The sequence below is a fragment of the Phoca vitulina genome, unplaced genomic scaffold (assembly GCF_004348235.1).
Source record: "Phoca vitulina isolate PV1807 unplaced genomic scaffold, GSC_HSeal_1.0 scaffold26, whole genome shotgun sequence".
NCBI classification, from domain to species: domain Eukaryota; kingdom Metazoa; phylum Chordata; class Mammalia; order Carnivora; family Phocidae; genus Phoca; species Phoca vitulina.
The window spans coordinates 24,646,775-24,659,627 of NW_022589729.1; the positions used below are offsets into that span (position 1 = coordinate 24,646,775).

The window sequence follows — 12,853 nt, forward strand, 5'->3', positions numbered from 1 at the left end:
AAGAAAGAAAGAAAGAAAGAAAGAAAGAAAGAAAGAAAGAAAGAAAGGAAGAAAGAGAAATATTTACTCAGATTAGTGTTGGGAACATCACATAGAAATATGTGTGGTGATGTTACTGGAAATGAGTATTTTTGTAAAGTAAACAAGTAGAATGTCTGAGCTTTAAAAAGCCTGCCATACTGCCTTAAGGTTAAAAATGCAAGTCTAGATACATCTAAGAAATAGTAATTTGTTTAACTTTTTTAGTTCTAAGCATTTTCTGTTGCAAATATTTAAAAGATGGCTATGTCTTCAGTTAAAAATGATTTTGATGAAGTAGTACTACTTAGATTGTTTTCACTTTCTATAATTAAATGCTACTTGCTACTTATTCAGGGCATACGTTTCAGTCCCAAATCATTGAGGACACATCTAAGTGACATAACATTTTTTAAAATTAAACAACAATTTTGTAACAGTTTTCAAGTTTATTTTAATTTGCGCTTTAGGGCCTTCAAATTTAGTTAAATAGCATCAAGATCTTGTCTCTATGATTGTCATAATTTAAATAATAATATGGAGCATGATAATATATAGACTTATGGGAAAATTGCATTCCCTTAGCCAAAATGTGGGGGAAATCAGAACAAATGAGGATGAACATGATTATTTTTCCTGGTACTTTCATAGACTAATCTATAAAAGTTGGGTTTGATATATCTTGTCTTAATGGTATATGAAGAAACCCATGGCTGACATCGAAGTTTGTAGGTGTGTGTTATGTGTATTTTTAATAAAGATATCTATGATCCAACATTGCAGAGATAATTAGGCTTCACGTAAAACTACCTCTTCTAGAATCTTCAGGGACAAGGAAATGCAGCTGTGTATCACCTGCCCCTTCTACAGATAGTGCTAAAGGATCTAACTCAATGAAAATTCAAATCAGAATGCACAAAAATACAGTATTCCCAATCTGCTATTTATATTGCCAGATAAATTTTATATGCACAACAATATCTGCCCATTGTTAATTTTTATGTTGTACAATTATACTAAATTTTGAATGGCATCTTTAACAAAAGAAGCCTAGAAACATCCTTTGGCGAATAAAGGAAAAAGTCATCATGTACACTTGAGAAAACATTTTCAGAGGAGCTATTGTAGGGATTGCTGAAAGACACATTGGAAGATGTTTAAGGCTCAAGAATATATTTCATTTAGAAGCTGGGCTGTGCTTTAGTATTTTATCAACTTCATAAAATACTTGATTGATAGTGTTTCAATCATAAAGGAGATTTAGAAAGAGAAGAAATGTAAGTGAAAATCTTGTTAGGAGCAGTAATCATATAGATAGCGAAGTGACTGCTTATTTTTTCAAGATGAAGTTTCATTTTAAGTAAATAACATTTTCAGGGAAAGAAGCTGATTAACAAAACTGAACATTCACACAAGGCAGTGCAAAAATTGAATCCCCCCATAAAAGGGGATTCAATGCTGGTCTAATAATTAGCCATATTTCTCCACTAAGAAGAAGAGGTCTTTTCAGATCTTGATGGCTAGTGTGGATGTGGACATTTTGAGTGTAAGAAAAGGGAATTTGATTCATGTTCCATAGTTATACGGCCATGATGGAAGGCTTTAATTTCTCCAGTGGGTATCATGGAACTTGTCTTGACTAAATAGTACTTAATTTTTCTCTCGGCCAGGGTTCCTCAACAGAGGCACTAGTGATATTTTGGACCAGATAATTCTTCGGCATAGGAGATTGTACATTGTAGCATTGTACATTGTAACACTTTTAATCAGCATCCTTGGCCTCTACTCACCAGATGTCAGTAGCATTCCTCTCTCGCCACATTGATATTATCAGACGTTGCCTTTGCTTGAGAGCCACATGTCTAGACATTTTTCATTTCTTCTCTTATCTCAATTGAAAGTGAGTTATGTTGGCTTTTTGCATTAACAGATATTTTCTATAAGGTACTCTTATGTACTAAGTGAAGAAGTGGTTTATAATGTGAATATTTCAGCAGGAAACAAAAAATTGGAATCTCAATGGTACATTCATTACTTGAAACATTAAATATTGTATTAAAAATACATAAATTATAAGGGATATTGAATGTGAGCTCATACTTTGTGCCATACCTGAAAACTTGCAATGTAAGCCAGGGAAATTAATGCAAAATATGTTTGCCTCTGATTGGACATGAAAACTTTTTTCTTGTGTATTATAGTTAAATATAGCAATACATTTTCAGAGGTAACTTTCTGCAGCAGAGAACAAACTAAGACCCTACCAGATAATTCTTCATGGAGCTGATTATAGCAGGAGAGAGGCCCTCATTGTGCTTTCCATAAATGTTGGCTTTCTCCGTGTACTAAAGCACAGTTTCCCTGGAATGGCACACAAAAGACTGAAAACAAAAGAAAAAAGTCTGCAGAGAACTGGGGAAATCATCATCAAAATGGGCTGATAGCCATGTATTTAAAATGCGGATTATCAACGATTTTTTTAACTAACAACAATGAGATAGTAGAGAATTATTAACTTGATATGTCTTTGGACTTGAGGGTTTTTTTTTTTTTTTTGATGGAAATATATTGATAGGAAAGGAAAAAAAAAAAAGCTACATGGAAGTCTAAGAAGCAAGCCATCAAAAAAGAAATATGCAGAAAGCAAGGAATCCTAAGTTTTAGATCATAGAAAAAAAATATGTTGATAGTATTGATCCATTGGTCTTCTAAAAACTGTGAAAGTCATTAAGCCAGTAAGTTTTAGCCTGGTTTAGCTTTAACAAAAAAGCTATATGAATGATTTCAATATATTAAATGATGTTTTATTTAGTTTTTGTATACAATTATAAATATATTATGAATGTGTTTGGCTTCCCCAGTGAGCACCTGGGAAAACTGAGCTGATTTGCCCTTCCTTCTTGATGGCATTCATGTACTTTTTCCAAAGCTCTTTAAGATCGCCTACTTAAAGACCCTCTACTAATGATATGGAGGCATTAAAATTTAAATATAACCAATATTTATTTTTTATTATATTTTTCAGACTTGAGATTTAAAAAAAAAAAAATCTCTGGATGCATGAAAGATAAAATAACAGGTTTGCCTTTTAAAGACCTTGAGTTGTACACTAAGAATAGATATGGGCTGAGTTCCTTTCTAGCATGAATTGGATTATCACTGAACATATAGCCATGAATCTATAATGCCAAGAGTTAGACATAAAACTTGGAAAGCTTATAGTTCCAACTTGTAGTAACGAAATTATAAGATAGAGTTATGCATATAGCTTTTTCTTTCTTTATGAAGAACTCAGAGTAACAGTGCTTTTTTTTCTTTTTTTTTTTTTAATCAACAGTGAAGTCTTTCCCTGGTAACATATAAACAGAAAAGTGGATATGAGGACTTATCATTGTTACTGAATTTTAAAAGTAATAAAGCATTTTTACGGAAAATATGTGGAAATTGAAAATACAATTTCCTTTACCAATGCACTATGTCAGTCTTTCTTGCAACTTAATTACTAAAGGATGACTTTGATTATCACACATTTTCTAGGTCAAAATTTCCCAAACTTCTGCTATATCAGAATTACTTGGAAGGCGTGTTAAAATATAGATTGCTGGGTTTCAAGCCCAGGGTTTCTGATTCAATAAGCAAGGCCTGAGAGCTGCATTTCTTGCAAGTGCTCAGGTAATCCAGGCCCAGAAAGGCCCATGGCTCTAGACACATGTTTAATTTCTGATCTAGCTTCTTAGTGTGCTTAGTAACTTTCTCTTTATTGAAAATGGGAAAGGCTGCTTAAAGGAGTTGTATAAATTTCAGTTTACTCATCTGCAGTAGACCAAATCAGCTTTGTCACTGGGAAGAATGACTTATGACAGTGGATGTTTTTAATAAAAGATTCTTCACACAGCATTGAAAGACAGGAAACCTTAAAAGGAAAAGAAAACTGATAAAACTATGCCCAAACAGGGATTTAAATTCTAAAAACCTTTTTTTTTTTTTTTTAAAAAATACTGCCTGCTTACAAAGTAAAAGTTCATTTTCCCACACTAGAAAACACTTAGTTATCAATATTTTGTTCATATTTTTTCCTTAGTCATCTTTTTTCCACTTGCCAGAAAAGAATTAATCATTCTCACCGCTCACTGTCCCCCCCAAAAGTATACAATTGCTCTTGCCCTTATATATTTTACAACTTAAAAATGTACAGCACGACCCTACTAATTCAAGACGTTTATTTAAACTTTGGCAAGGTCCTATTAAATTTAAGATGTCATTAAACTACAGGACATCTATTATATTGAATAAATTATTCAGGATTCAAAACAATCTTTTCAAAGGTATGCAGGGCATCACCTAGTTATAAACGCTGTGCACTGCACAACTTCAGGAGGCACCATTGATCTAGACGATGATGTAAATGGTACTCTCTGGAATTGTGCAACCAGGTGTTCCTTAGTCAGAAATAATAGGCCAGGTTTAATAAGACAGACATAAAGTTCTTGTCTTAACTCCAAAATTCTTGGAGAATGGAGGAGACATGGCAGAAGAATTGCACATGTGATTTATGTCTAATTTAGTTGACTGCTGTTAGCTCAATGTGAGTCAATAATAATCTACACCTGCCCACAAAAACCATGAAAAGCTTAGTGTTTCAGTGGGTTGGGTGTCTGGTGTGAGGGAAAGGAGAAGTCTCTCAGCTTCGTAGCTGGTAGAATGGATCCAGAGTTGACCACTTCTCAGAAACTATTTTCAATCCTGCCTTGTTTGTAGGTAAACCAAGGCACCAACTGCAAATGTTATTTACAAAGAGCACTAAACAGATGTTCCACACTCAGCATAATAACCGAGAACCTTAGACAGAAAAGCAAGAAATTGTTGAATTTTTTTCAGTTAATTTCAGTGACCTGTGAACAAATATCTACTGGTTTTGCCAGTGAGGTATGCCAAAATAGCACCTTGATCCTGACTTTGGAATAAAAGTTTATGGAGTTTTTTGATAACTTCTAGCCTTTGACAACACAGCAGGGGAAGCTGAGAAAGGAGTTATTTTTAGCTGAATAGTGGAAAACCATCCAGTTTCCTCTGCTCAGTCACTAATAATCACAGACAGCCTTAAATAGAGTTGTTGATTAATTAATCTGTGTCCAAACATTTTATTTTTTAATTTATTTTTTATTTTTTTTAAAGGTTTTATTTATTTATTTGACAGAGAAAGACACAGTGAGAGAGGGAACACAAGCAGGGGTAGCGGGAGAGGGAGAAGCAGGCTTCCCGCCGAGCAGGGAGCCCGACGCGGGGCTCGATCCCAGGACCCCGGGATCATGACCTGAGCCGAAGGCAGACGCTTAACGACTGAGCCACCCAGGCGCCCCTTTTTTATTTTTTTCTTAATGCTGTCGTTCAGGAACACTTGCTGTTAAACCTTGTCGTCTGGTTCTTCTCCTTAGAAGACCAACGTTAGCTGATAATGCCTATTAACACTTTACAGATGCTTTATAAAACCAGCGATATAATGCTTTGAGCGTGCCCACTCTTTATTTCCCACCCATTTTAATAATTCTGGCCCATCCTTTTCCACAGAAGCAAATGTACAAATGTGGAGACACTTCCGCATGAAGACCGAGTTCATAATGTGCGTATCCAAAGCATCGACACTGATGCCGTAACCATGGTTCTCTAAGGGGAGGGTAATCTGTGATAACAAAATTGTATCCCTTCCTTCCTGCAATTACCTCACTATCCTTACAGCCTTGACATCTGGAAACCCACTGCTACAGTAGCAGCTGTGATTCCTGTTCTCAGCAGGAAGTTGACCACACATTCCAAAGCGCCCTCATTGTTGTGATATTTTCTGGCTGCTTAAGGAGCTTGGATAGAGGAGAACACACCGTTTTATACCAACCGCAGTTTGGAACCATACAACAAAGCGTATCTTGTCACAATCTGAACCACTTATACGTATGGAAGTTTGTCTTTTTCTTCACGACAGATGACTGTTCATTGTGGTCATAGTCCAAAGTTAGCCATGTTAGACATTGCACGCTTTATTAGGGAATTAAACCTGATTTTGTTCATAATCGACTATTTTCCGTAGTTTATTTGGTGGTTTCACCTCTGCCATAATTTTCTCAAGTAATCAGCATGGAAGAAGGTGTATCCAAAGACATGCTTCTTTTTTTTTTTTTAAATTTTTTTATTGTTATGTTAATCCCCATACATTACATCATTAGTTTTTGATGTAGTGTTCCATGATTCATTGTTTGTGCATAACACCCAGTGCTCCATGCAGAACGTGCCCTCTTCAATACCCATCACCAGGCTAACCCATCCTCCCAACCCCCTCCCCTCTAGAACCCTCAGTTTGTTTTTCAGAGTCCATTGTCTCTCATGGTTCTTCAAAGACATGCTTCTATCTAAATACTTGGAAGAGAATTGATTAATTTAAGTTAGAAATTGTATTAGTTAGTATTAGAATAGCATTAGAGTATTAGAATAGTATTGTGAGAATCATGCCTTGCATTTGCTCACATAGGGCCTCACTTAACAGAGATTTTCAGATCCTTATCAATCTGCTAGAAATCAAGAGATCTCCAAAAGTAGTGCAGAATTATTAGTACTGGGCAAACGCAGTTGTATTTTATCTTCACTAAACGTCTGAAACTATTTTGTGTTTTTGAGCCAGTAAAATTATAATATTGTTTATTCAGAATGCTTTTATTCCTTAAAAAGAATCAAAAGAAGTAACTACTGTGTTGTTTTACTGTTAATTTATCTTTAAAATGGCTACAAATAATAGTTTTCTTCATTATAAAAGCATTAGTGCTTTTTTACTCATCAAATTAAGAATGAAATGGATTTTAGTAACACCCTACAATTACCTTATTAATCAAAATTATTACCAGTTATCTCCATGAAGCTAAACTGGTTTGCTGCAGAACAGGTTGAGGACTGCTGTGATTCAGAGCATAACTCTGCAAAAATATATTGATGTGATTTTTATTTAATTTACAAATTTTACTAAAGTTTTCCTCTTTCCTCTATTTCCCCCAAGATATAACAATATCCCCCATTGTATATTTTTATTTGCCTTAAATCTCCAATTTAATTTAGTTTTTCTTCTTTGCTTAATTATTTCATCTGGAATTTTATACTCATAAGTGATGAAATCTCAATCTCTCATAATTAAATAGTTGATTTAAAATAATTATTTATGTCTTCTATTCTAGTGACTATAATCTCTGATATTCCCTTCTGGTTAGAAATATTTTTATGCTGGATTTATAATAAATTTCCTGTGATACTGATTCTGTGTATGCTTAAGCATTTGTCAGTTTTATCCAACTGTTCCTGTGATAACCAGAAGTTATTGTGCCTTCTAGTATTTTAATACTCCAATGTATGCTGAGTGTTTAAATAGCCATAAAAGCAATATTTGTTTGCATAGTTATTGGTTTGTTTACCTTCACTGCTCTAGAAAATCTTGCTAGGCAATCTGCCTAGGGCTGATACTTATAACCATTAGCAATTATGGATTCCAGAAAGTTGTTGACATGATTTTTTTAAAAAACCATTTCAAAATCAGATACAAAATATACAGTGTATTCCTAGGGTAGTTTTTTGTTGCCATTCATGCTCTTTCCCTTCTTGTTATCTTAGCTATAATTCACTTTTCATCAAGGTGCATTGAGTAATAGGAAATTCTGTATCAACTTTGGGTTCTTCCTAGACATTCATAGGCAGATGCATTATTTTCAAAATTAATAAAGCAAAATTATTTTTATATGATGGTGTTTTTACACATCATTTGTGTTTTGCAGGGGTTTGGGTAATATGCCAGTGATGTACTTTTCATTGTCAAGGAATCCATCTACACAAAAGAGGCGCGGGTGCACCATCCAGCAGGTGGGGACTTCTGTCATCTGACATATGTATTGAGCTCTGGGGGAGATACAAAGAAGAATGCATAGGACACTGCTCTCAGGGAGATTACACTTTAGAGTCTGTACTAATACTATGCCACTGATGGGCAACAACAAAAGCTAGGCAAAGACTTTTTATTTATTTTTTTTTTTTTAAAGATTTTATTTATTTATTTGAGACAGAGAGAGCACATGAGAGGGGAGAGGGTCAGAGGGAGAAGCAGGCTCCTTGCTGAGCAGGGAGCCCGATGCGGGACTCGATCCAGGGACTCCAGGATCATGACCTGAGCCGAAGGCAGTCGCTTAACCAACTGAGCCACCCAGGCACCCTAGGCAAAGACTTTTTAACAGAAACCTCTCCATTCGTCCCCACACTGGGACAGGCAACAAAAGAAGCCTCCGTTTCTGAAATATTTAGAAGAACAGCATTAATGAAGAGTTCAGTTACAAGCTTTGGTTGTGATTTTGTTTGCTTGTTGATGGGTGTTTTGCAGAAAAGCCTGACGCGCTTGAATTGTCCTTTGAGCATGATTTGCTCTAGAAATAGTGCTGAATAAGCTTTTTCCTTTTCTTTTCATTTTTTAAATAACTTAATTTTCTAAAAAAAAACTGTCAGTCAGAAAGTTGACTTTTAGAATTTTGTTATGTCGTGATAGAACAAAATGTATCAAGGAAGAAAAAAAAATAAATACTATTTGTGCGTATGACGTTTCACCTTTAAACTATTTCCAACCTGACTTCAGTAATTTATTATCAAGATTTTAGCAGTTTGTTGTCAAGAGAGTAAAATTTGACAGAATAAAAATATGATTTTTGGCCTTTAAATATACTACTTCAGTCATCCCCAAAGTTTCACCTAGAAAAGAAACTGGAAATAGTTCCTAAGCGTAAGAATAGAGAATAGAAATAAACGATATTTATTTAACATTAGATTCAATCTTGGCAAAAAATATTCTTAACTTGGGATCTATTTTTTAAAATGATCTCTCATTTTTTAAAATTAAAAGGATCAAAATGTAAATGCTTAAGACCTAAAGTTTACTGGATTCTGGAAACTATCACTGGCATACTGTGGTCTAAACACAATATTTGTTTTTGACATAAATTTACAATGAGCTATCAAGACTATGTGCAAATCACAATGAGTGATTCGTTTTGTCAGATTTTCCAAAGAACAAGACATAATGAATCTATTATGAACATCTCCCAGATCATATTTCCCCTTAAAATGTAACATACACATTTAGAATTTAAAGCTAAAAACTTGTTAACATATCACAAGTTTTCAGTAATTAAGAGACTTGGTCAGGAGAGAATTCAGTGTGATTTTGCAAATGGGGTTGCAGCATAAATTTTATTACAGATTATTAGCTAGTGTGGTTCCTCACGAAGGTCAAATGTATGTTTATGTTCTGTGAGTCTTCTAAGCAAAATATGTCCTTACTCTTTAAGAAACATGTATAGAAGAAGAGAAGAAAACAACAATGTTCTTAATTCCTAAGATACAAACCCCAGTAAACTGTACACATCAAGACATTTGGAATTAGAGTCTAGTCACTTTAAACCCAGATGTGTGTATTTTGAGCACATTTTTTTGAGCACTACATAGTCCTAAGGTAACCTAAAATAACAATGAAAGAAAACTAAGCTCTGCTGATAAAATACACTTTACTTTTTATGTGGTGTTAACAAAATGACTTAGATGGAAAATGAAATCTGTCTTAGCTTAAGACAGAAGCACAAAGACATTTCCCTTCTGGACAACAGACTTTGGCATTGAAAGATCAAAGGAACAATTTTATCTGCATTGTGACTACAGACCAAAAAATTTTACAGTATTCCTGTCTCCATGCTAGAGCTTATGTGTCTTTAATGGCATTTAAATTATAGCCCTTCGGCAGTCAAGCAGTCAAAACACCACGTCATCTGATGAGACACCATATTATAATCTGTCAGTATGTCTCATTTAAAAATTCTCCTATACTGTACTTGCCCTCATTTTTCACTTCTGCAAGAAAAATGGAGCAAATTGTTTTTAAACTGGGTTTATGAGTTGACCTAATCAAGCTAGGCAAAAGACATACTTTGGTTTATATTAACTTAATTAATTTAAACCAATTTGTAGATTTTTTTTTCTTTTTATTGTGATAACCCCTCTCCACATTTTTTGCTTGTTTGTTTTTAGGGTTTTAATCTTTCTTACATATGAAATGATACATGGTTTATTATAGACAAATATTAAATGAAAATCAAGAATGTGTGTCCATTAGAGAATAATAGCTAAAATATTTTGTTCTTAAAGCAAAGTATTTTATGTTAAGCTAATATATAATAGAGGGATTATTATATATAAATGGAAGGAGCTGTTTTCTGAATTTTTGTGTATCATACAATATAGATGGTGTTTCAAATGTCACTGGAGAAACAAGTTTCGAATGTGTTCCTTTAAAATAATGTTTATTGTAGTGATTTAGCAATCAAAACTTTCTGAAAATGAGTATTTCACTTAGAATGTTCCTGCAGATAGGAAAATAAGATGTTACATTTTCTACAGAAACAGTTTTTTTCTCAAAAGTGTAAAAATTTTAAGAATTTTATTAAAAAGATATCAGCAAGATTATGTAATCAATTATCTTATACCTTAATACTATCCAATATTACATATATTTATAAATGGTTATAAGAAATATTTAAAAAAGTAAGATTTATTTTGTCTAGAAACATGTTAGATTAGTAACTGATAGATAACTTTGTTTCCATGTTTCAAAAATATAACGTGGGAATTCATGGATTTTCAAGTAGATTTACCTAAGTTTTTAAAATAATGTTTTTAAATCATATTAAGATTGGGATACGAGATGCTTGTTGACAATAAGTGATTTTAATATGCCCATGGGAGGCATTTATTTTTTTTAAATGAAAGTGACACTACCTTAGATAAGCTTGAACTGAAAATATTTCTATTATATTATGTCCATCTGTTTTGGAAAGAGCCAACCATTACAAGTAAATTGATTCTTAAATTTTCAAACAATTTTGAACAACTTTTATTGCTAATAATTTTGTGTAGAAAATCACAGACAAGTATGCTGTGTGCTACATATTGAGTAGGAATGATGGGAATCACCAGACATACAGTAGGTTTGAGGAGTTAGGCCTAGAAATGCCAGGGTCCTTCAACATATTTTACTTACCTGAGGAACTGCAGAAGATATTTACTGAGCTTGGGACAATTTAATATATCACTTTTTCATGGAATCAGGATTGGATGTCTCCACACTTAGTTGACATTTGATGAGAAATCATGACAAGTATTTTATTTTCAGAATTTGATGTAGCTAAATGGGGCCTTATAGTGCAATATTTTGATTTAAAATATGTATTTTTTTTCCTGAGGTAGCAAAAAAAATAGTGATTTTTAGGGATGAAAGAATAGAGTAGAATAAAAAATTTTCCATGTATGGAAAATAGTTGATCTTATATCCCCACTCTCTTGTATCCTAAAACCCAAGATATATCCTAGAATTATTTCTGGGAGTCTATTATTTGATAAATACAAAAAATTATATACAATACAATGAAAACTTATAAATCTATTACCCAGTTTAAGAACTAGAACGGTATCGAAAGTGTTTCTTCTTCCCTCTCTCCCTTCTTCCCCAGAAGCTACAGTTATCAAGGCCATTACATACAAAGTTGTGTGAAGTGTGTACTTAACAAATGTACAAGATGTGCACTTTCATATCCAGCTGGGCCTGATATGAATGATGCCCTTTGAAGTGTGCAGTGTAACCTACACAGATTTTCACAATGGCTCTGCCACTTTCAAGACTTGTTTTGGGATTATCTTTTTATGTATGTATGATAGTTTTGCTTGTTTAAAGCTTTGCAAAAATGACATTTTCTAATAGCCTTACTAGTACTAGCTTTTTTCACTAAATATTACATTGCTAAGGGTCATGGACATTGTTGCCTATAATTACATGTTTGTTTACTTCACCACTATATAGTATTCAATTGTGCAATACCCTCAATTTCTTTTTCTCTTCTCTTTTTTGACATTTGAGTTATTGCCTGCTTTGCAGTTAAACATGCTGTTGCTATAAATATCCTTGCATATGTCCTTTGGTGCACATGGGCAAGACATGTTCTAATGGACTAGAATAGGAATTTTGGAATCTTAAAGCTTATGGATGGAGTAAGGGTGTATGTGAAAAGTAAAAATTTAAAAGCTCTGATGAGGGTATATAAAGAATATTATGATACTCGGTTACATAAGACTCTCTTTAAAAGACCCAATTGTAAATACTTGCAGCATTTGTATGAGTACTATTTGTGTATAGACCTCAGTTCCATTTATAGGGAGCTATTTGGATGGCTCTATAAAATGCCTGCCTTGCTAAATCAATCAATCATTCTAGTCCAAACCCATTAGCCAGAAGAAGAAGCAAACCCAGAAGCCATTTTGGTTATCTTAACATGGATTAAATGAATTTATTTTAAACTCAGAAAATGGGGATTAAAATGAGATGATTCAGCCAAAGCAAAAATGATCAGTTTTACTCTCCTTTCCACATCCCATTCAGATTATTTTTGGAAATACTGAATACACACCAAAAACTGAAGATTGTGATTACAATTCTGAGGCAGGAAAATGTACCAACAATTATTAGATAGGGAGATATTTTTATGATGTAAAATATATATAACCTAAACTTTAGACCATTTTTAAGTGCACAGTTCAGTGGCATCAAATACATCGAAATCATTGTGCAGCCATCACCACCATCCATCTCCAGAACATTTTTTCATCTTCCTAAACTGAAACTCCATACCCATTAAACAGTAAGTCTGCATTCCATCCTTCTCCTCTCTGGCCCTGGCAACCATCATTCTACCTTCTGTCTCTATGAACTTGACTACTCTAC

General features: G+C 33.7%; 1 long non-coding RNA gene across 1 annotated transcript in view; it reads left to right on the forward strand.

Moving 5' to 3' along the window:
* LOC116643337 overlaps window positions 1-8,123 on the forward strand; it is a 46,386-nt gene extending 38,263 nt beyond the window's left edge. The window contains exon 3 of the long non-coding RNA XR_004301538.1: window positions 7,824-8,123. This is a non-coding gene — a long non-coding RNA (uncharacterized LOC116643337). The remainder of the gene's footprint in view (window positions 1-7,823) is intronic.
* Window positions 8,124-12,853: the final 4,730 nt, after the last annotated feature.